The 8,341-nt window shown below is 35.3% G+C and overlaps 1 non-coding gene and 1 pseudogene across 1 annotated transcript; both read left to right on the forward strand.

Moving 5' to 3' along the window:
• Positions 1-3,118: 3,118 nt before the first annotated feature.
• LOC129488072 (transcription factor TFIIIB component B'' homolog) lies at positions 3,119-3,945 on the forward strand (annotated as a pseudogene).
• Positions 3,946-7,498: 3,553 nt separating this feature from the next.
• Positions 7,499-7,625, forward strand: LOC129461598 (small nucleolar RNA SNORA25). Its single transcript, XR_008650609.2, has one exon. It is a non-coding gene; the product is annotated as a small nucleolar RNA SNORA25 (small nucleolar RNA).
• The last annotated feature ends 716 nt before the right edge of the window (positions 7,626-8,341 follow it).

Genomic DNA, 8,341 nt, shown 5'->3' on the forward strand with positions numbered 1-8,341 from the left:
GTAAGATGCTATATCACTGATTTTCTAGGGGGTCTGGAATGAACTCCTTTTATTACCTTGTTTCTGGAATATACAACATTAAACCTAATTTAACCCTGTATGTAAAAGGGCTTTTAGCACTCCTATTTATTATAAATATACATGAAAAATATATATAATGGTCTGAAAATTCTCATCATAAAATTCTGTATTAGCCTTGAAGACAGAAAACACTATAATTCAGATCGAAAATCATTAGTTGTTTCTCTTTTATTATGTTTTGTTTTATTTTATGGACCATACAATGCCTCTTTTGGGCAATGTATTTCCACAAGATGTATGTTCCATACTGCACTAGTAGATTATGCTCCTTAATTTTGTTTTGTGACGTTTATTAGAATAGAAGGAAAATAATACATGTAAACTAAACATCTTCAGCCTCTGTGCTAACAGTAGCCATACATTCAACAAGAGCTTTCCAACCAAGTAGTGGTTCCTTGTTCATCTCTCGAAAGGCATTAATTACTTGTATTCACACTGATTTATCTATCATTTTATTGTAGTCAGAGAAAAAAATTTTCAAATGTAAGAAATATGATGTTTCTTTGTTTTGGAAAATTATTACTTTGGTGATGTCATAAACACTGAAAACAAAATTTCCTCATTCTACACTTAACACATTTCATGGATTTTCCTTAGAAGTAAGGTGTCATTAAAGATTCAGAAATAATTTCAATGATTCATTGCTTTAGAGTTGTGAAATAATCCCAAATTGCTAAATAATTTTTAAAAAATAAAGGATTCAAGTTTCTAACTCCACCCAAAATGGAGTAACTCACTGCAAACTATGGATACCACAAAATGCAACTAAAAACCACAAACAAAATACAAATACTGATATATCAAAAATAACAGCAAGCAGACCACAGTGCATTTCTTGTTTTTTTCTGTTTTGTTTTGTTTGCTTTGTGTTTTTCTTTTATCTCCAGCTTTGACCCAAGCGTAGGGTAGCTAAGGCAGGCCACTGAACAATACAAATGGACAACAAAACCTTAAGAAAAGAGTGTCCTTCACGGGAAGGGGAACATCACACTCTGGAGCCTGTTGTGGAGTTGGGGGAGGGGGTAGGGACAGCATTAGGAGATACACCTAATGTAAATGACAAGTTAATGGGTGCAGCACACCAACATGGCCCATGGATACATATGTAACAAACCTGCACATTGTGGACATGTACCCTAGAACTTAAAGTACAATAGTGATTAAAAAAAAAAAAAGAGTGTCCTTATCAACAAAGAACTGGGACAAGGGGCCTCCAGAGAATTGGGAGAAATTATTTTTCCTCTCTCTCTCTGTCTCCCTTTTTCTCTCTCTCCCTCTTTGTCTCTCTCTCTCCAGGCCTGCCATGGGGGCTGCCGCAGTTGCAGAGCTCCACTACATATAAATCATAAGAGAAAACCCATCCATTAAAGAGAAGAACCATAAAAGGAAGCTCCAGTTGTATACAGATTGAGGAGGATAAAAATCCTTTTCTTTTCTATTTATTTTCTCTCCTTGCTTCACCCCGCAGGTAGGATCAGTCAACAGCACTGTGTGCCAAGGACAGTGGCTAAAACTCTGAAAATATTGCTAAACAACAGAGCAAAGGCTTTGAAAGCAAAACTGATATTGAAAAAAGAAAAAAAAATGAATTAGTCGGAGATCCCCAGAGAAAAAGAACCAACAGGAAAATACATATAAAGTTTCAAATAATAAAAAAGAAAGCAAGGAAAGGAGGTCAGAAAAATAAAAAAGAATAAAAATAAAATAATAAAATGATAGGTCTAAACACATTCATTTCAATAATTAAATTAAGTGATCTAAACATACTAAAAGACAGAAATGGGTTGACTTAAAACAAGATCCAACTGTATTCTGTCTTAAGAAAATTTACTTTAAGAAAAATTACTTTAACGGTATAGATATATTAAAAGTAAATGGAAGGACAAGTATCCACAGTGTAAAAGAAAACTAAAGTGTCACTATTAATATAAAAACAAATCAAGTTTACAACAAAAAAGTTACCAGGGATAAAACACACACACACACACACACACACGCAGGTGAACATATCCAAGATGGGTCAGGTACCAATGATGGAAGCACCGAAGCTGCAATAACTTTACTTACAGTGGGTGATCTAGTATTGCGGTCAGAAATCAGTACTGAACAGGGTGATGTAGGAGTGTGTATACTCCTCATGTTCATTCAAAGAATAAAGGCCATATTCCTTTTAGCCTAGATAATATAAAACACAAAATTGTTCATGAATGTCAGGAGCTGTCTTTACCTGTCATTACTACATCTCCCTCATCATTTGAAGAAAACAAGATTGTATTGGAGGAATAAAGTTCCAGAGAAGAAATTAGTTTAATGGAGAAAGTAAAGGAGAATGCTACACTAACCAGGAATACAACTTCTAAAGTGACCAGTAATTTGAGAATCAGAAGTAGATTTGCCAAGCCTAAACCAAATCTTGAGAAGATTTTAGGGACCAACATGTTTGATGATTACCAGGAAGTTTCCAGTTTCTGTGTAACCAAAGGGGAAGAACTGGAAACTCAAAGGGAAACAGAGACAAACGCTTCCAAAGCAACAGAATTGGAAGATTACCAGTTACAACAGCAGAGAATAAAGAACAGAGCAAATTGGCATGTGTACATGGTATCAAAGGGACCAGTATTTCTCAGGAAGTAAACCCAACTGAGAGAAATGAAAATCAAGAAGAGAGCTCTCAGGAGGCTCACATGTTGTCAGTTGCTCCAATTGCTTCCTCTGAGACAGGGCCCCGCACACTTGGTTTGGAGAGGGGTCTTGGTGACAATTCTGTTGAGGAGCCCCACATGAAGGACTCTAAAGGAGACAATGTGCTTACACTTCCTGTGCCAGGGTAAACACCAAGAAGTATTCCAGAAGTCCACCAAGAAAACATAATCAATCCTCAAGACCTAACAGTGAATCTAGTTGCTAATGTACCTCAAGATGGAGAAGATGAACAAGCATTTATTTTAACTCTGGTGGAAATCCCAACCAATCTCCTTTACTTTCTCCATTAAACTAATGGAGAGTAGAAGAAATAACCGAAGCCACTGCACAGTTAATGCCAAACCCTTTACTGCCAGCTCCCATATTGGTCAAATCAGTGAATATTGAAGAAAGGGGTGGCATGAGTGTTTACCAGCAACTTCAGTTGGCCAGGATGACATGGGTTTATCTATTTCTGGAAGAGATGATTCTGAAAAGCTTCCTGATAATTTGGATCTTGTATCTAGGAAGAGATTTCATTGCAGGCTTGGTGAAAATGACCACATTCCTCCTGCCAAAAACTGTTCACTCCCTTTAAGAGACGATTGTCAAGCACAGACCTCTGAGGTGCACCCAAAGGAATTAACAAACATTTTTAAGGAACCAGGGGAGTCTCACAAGGGACAAGATATTTTTCCTACCTCAGGAAGCACATGGACAACTCCAGAACCTCAAAAAGAGCAAGTTGCACCAACTTTTCAGAGTACAGGGTCTAGATCTCCCGATACACGCACAGACAAAAACGGGCCTCAGTTATCTCCGAATGAAATGACTGTGTCTGATAAGGAAGAAAGAACTGATGCTGCTCCTAAGTCTGAGCAAATGGACAGCAGAACACCATCTTCAAAAGCCCCACTATCCAGACCTGGCAGAAGACCCCTCGGATTTTTATCTTTCATATGTTCAAAGAATAGTTTGGAGTCTGATGGACCTACTCAGGTCCATAGTAAGAAACACCTAAAGCCTCTTATCCCTGCATTGAGACAGAAGCTGAAAAGACCCAATCTATCCAATGAAAGCCAGAAAAAGAAGCAAGAGTCCTCTGATCCGCTTGCATCTCCAAGTGCTATTAATACTCAATCTGAGAATATCAGCAGCTCAGCAACTCATTTTATTTTGTGATCAGCCCTTACTGAAAGGACATAAAAGTGGCCAAAAGCGAGCCCCTGAAGGGAAGCCAACCACAGTCTCTGAATATTTCTTCAATGACATCTTCATTAAAGTGGATGAAACAGAATAAAACAATCTTTTGTCTTTTTCTTTTTTAAATTAAGTCTATGATTTCCAGAGTCAATTACATCAACAAAACAGTATTTAGAGCAAAACATCGCTGTCTATTTTTCTTTAGATTGATTTTGAATATTTAATGAGCTTGATTTGAAGCTTTTGTAATCAGTGGAAAACATTTCTGAGGTTCCTTTCATTATGATTGATTTAGCATTTTACAAATAGCAAGCAATTAAGACTGCTTTCTCAGAAAGAAATAACAACTCTTGTTTACATTTTGACTCTTCCTGTGCTAAGCACACATGGACATTTGGGAATGCTGTGGATATATGTCTCTGTATGAATTGCATTGCAGAAAGATTTGGGAGTTGATTGTATCATATTTAACAGTTAGAAACTTCTTTTGTGAAGATTTTTTTATTTTTATTTTTAGAGGAAGATGATGAAGGATGAAGGCCTTTTCAGTTGCTTCTAAGTACAGTCGTTTTTTGCATAATGATGTTTAATGACGGACCACATATGTGACAGCGGTCCCATACAAACGTTGTGCACATGTACTCTAAAACTTAAAGTATAATAAAAAATATAGTAACACACTATAGAGGTTTGTAGCCAAGGAGCGATAGGCTATACCGCATAGCCTCGGCCTGTAGGGCGTGTAGCAGTCTGTACATCATAGTGTTTGTAAGTACACTCTGCGTTGTTCCACACAAGATCACCTAACAAGGCATTTCTTAGAACATATAATTAAGGGACACATGACTGTACATGAAAACAAATTGCCAAACTCCACTTTAGTATGGTAAATGTTAAAGAACTTTTGTATTATCAGCTGTTTGTCTGACTGAAAAATACATATTTTTTCAGTTTGTGGTGATGTAACATTAGTCCTAATTGAAAAACTAGTATTTAAACCTAATTATTTATAAAGATGACACAACAAAGAGCTTATTTTTACATTTTTTTATTTAAAAGGATATTCAGTTTTAGCTATTTTCACCCCTCAGATTATAGATAAAGAAGGCATTAACAATTTTATGTTTGTCTCCTTGTTCTCTTTAATTTTAAATATATTTAAAATGATATAACTAAAAATGTTTGGCCAGTATATGTTTGGAATATCTTTTTTCCCTCAGTTTAGTGTATTGACTTTGTACTGTGAATTTTTCTGTTTTTCTTATTTCTGGGATATTCTCAGGATTTTCACGAGGGTAGGGGAAACTCAACTTTATGAGACAAATTTTCATACAAAACACCATCTCCTTTATACACACACAGACATATATTAGTTTTTAAAAAGCCAATTTCTTCATAGTTTTTTTTACCATTAAATTCTCAAGAAACACTTAGATCTTTAAGCATGGAACACAATCGTGATGTTAAAAATAGAAAATAAGACTTACCGCATGTTCTCACTCATAGGTGGGAACTGAACAATGAGAACACGTGGACACAGGAAGGGGAACATCACACACCGGGGCCTGTTGTAGGGTGGGCGGAGGGGGAGGGACAGCATTAGGAGAAATATCTAATGTAAATGAGGAGTTAATGGGCGCAGCACACCAACATGGCACATGGATACATATGTAACAAACCTGCCCGTTGTGCACATGTACCCTAGAACTTAACATATAATAATAAAAATAAATAAAAATAAAGTTAGTGATTATCATCAATATGAATTTAAGGTTTTAATTTCCAGATTTGATGATTGACACGTGTAATTCTATGATCTACCCAAGCAGATCTGTAGTAGTTCCCATTAGACTTCTCAAAAAGCAAATTTACTCTGATTTTGTTTGAAAAGCCTCTTAGATTGATAATATATTAGCTCAGTAGTTGGAAACTTTCTGCAACTACATCTCTGAAACTACATCTGCAACTACATTCTGAAACTACATCTCTGCAATTTCAGTGTGAAAGAAGCCATAGACAGTACTTGAATGAAGGACTGTGGCTGGATTGGCCTTTTAGTTTGACCGCTATATTAGACCCCAAATTTTCTTACCCTAAGGTGCTGATGTCTGTATGTATGAGTTATTTGTCACTGAAGTTATGAGTTGTGCCTAAAAGTTAGAACTGTGTTCCTTGTATTATGTAATGATCAGTATTTCAATTGGGAAGATATTTTAGAGTCTAGATAATTACGTTTGTGTATTAAAAAAATGGTGGCCAGTTTTTAAATTCCTTAATAGAAGAGAATTATGTCTCAGCAGGTATAACAGTAACGCTAATTTATTGAAACTACTGCTGTTAGAGCACTTCTTTCTCATTGTCTTTTAGTGAAATTTATGGCTTATCATTTTGTCAGACAGGAGGCTATATAATTCTGAGTGGAAATTGTCTACAAGTAGGCATTTATTTCATGATTAATATGTCAGAGAAATCATGGTAGTAAATCACATTGCTATTTTAATACTCTGTTTTTGTAAGTTTTTAAAACTCATATTCTGAAAAGATTTCATTCTCTTAATGTTCGTTTGGGAGTTAGATTGCCATGATTAAACTATTATTTATCCTTGTGTAATAATAATTTTTAGCTTTAACAACTGTCTCTTTTTAATCTATAATAAGCTAGTTTTATGGAAGATAGAATTTCTTGCTATATAAAGAATACAGCCAGCTAAATTATCCTACCGTTATATCCTTAAACCTAATTTTGGAAAAGAGAAAGTTAATCAGTGTATTTACCTTACATGGTGGCAAGAACTATGTTAGGCCTGATTCATGTAAAGAAGATGTTGCAAAGAATTTATTTCATAAATCTTAAAGGAGATATGATTAAAGGTTTTTATCTTTTCTTGATTTTTTTCTCCTGCACACTTATGTTTTAGCAAGTGATCAACATGAGGGTTTGATGCCTAATTGTTGGTAAATGGTTGAGGCACGACAAAAACACTAATATCCATTGTTTACCATCATGTTATTTGAAACAAAAGTGACCATGTGTACTCTCTTGCTTGAAGAAGTCTTTGACAAAAAAAAAAATCATGTCATTTATAAATTTTCTTGTTCTAAAGAAATCAGTTATGTTATATATATGTATATATAGAAATTATGTAAATAAAAGTTATTTTATGCAAAAAAGGATAAAGTAATCAAGAAAACATAAGAATCTTAAATGAGCATACACCTAACAGAGCTCCAACATACGTGAAGGAAAAACTATTAGAACTGAAAGTTAAAAAAATCCCAGACAACACATTTTTAAATCCCCAAGTACCTGGAAATCAAAAGCACACTTCTAAATAACCAAGGGGCCAAAGAACAGATTGACAGAAATGTTTGAAAAATATTTTTTAAACTGAATGAAATGGTGATATAACATATGAAAATCCTTGCTAAAATAGTGCTTACAGGGAAACTTGAGCATTAAATATTTAATTAGAAAATAAAAAGGTCTAAACTCAGTCACATAGTTTCCACTTTAAGAAACTAGAAAAAATAAAGGACATTTCAATGAGGGCTCATGGGGCTGTGAAGCCAAGAACTATTAACACGATGACCAAGGATTGAAATTCTCTATAGGATCCACAGCACTGAATAGTGCTATATTTTCCTAAGGAAGTATAAGACTTAGCCATTTATAATTATGACATGATAATCCATAATTGTTGATATGGGAAAGTAAATACATTTTTCAAAGTTTAAATAGATTTTCTTTTTTAAAAGGAAAATAATAGACCCACAGTAAGCAGAAGAGTTAAATAATAAAGATAAGAACCGAAATCCATAAAATTTGAAACAGAAAAACAATGGAAAAAAAATTGATGAAACAAAAGCTGGTTCTTTAAAAAGACCAAGAAGAGGCAGTGACCTAGCAAAAAAGACAGATATATTGCAAAGAAATCTCTGAACAAACATACCCAATAAAAATCAAAACAAGACAGGCAGAGAAAACAAATAAATAGGCCGGGCGCGGTGGCTCACGCTTGTAATCCCAGCACTTTGGGAGGCCGAGGCGGGCGGATCACGAGGTCAGGAGATCGAGACCACGATGAAACCCTGTCTCTACTAAAAATACAAAAAATTAGCCAGGCGTGGTGGCGGGCGCCTGTAGTCCCAGCTACTCGGAGAGGCTGAGGCAGGAGAATGGCGTGAACCCGGGAGGCGGAGCTTGCAGTGAGCCGAGATTGCGCCACTGCACTCCAGCCTAGGTGACAGAGCGAGACTCAGTCTCAAAAAAAAAAAAAAACAAACAAAAAACAACAACAACAAAAAAAAAAGAAAACAAATAAATAGCTAATATTTCAATGCAAAAACAGATGTACATCCACAGGAAACAATAGCA

The sequence above is a fragment of the Symphalangus syndactylus genome, chromosome 1, assembly GCF_028878055.3.
Source record: "Symphalangus syndactylus isolate Jambi chromosome 1, NHGRI_mSymSyn1-v2.1_pri, whole genome shotgun sequence".
Taxonomy (NCBI): domain Eukaryota; kingdom Metazoa; phylum Chordata; class Mammalia; order Primates; family Hylobatidae; genus Symphalangus; species Symphalangus syndactylus.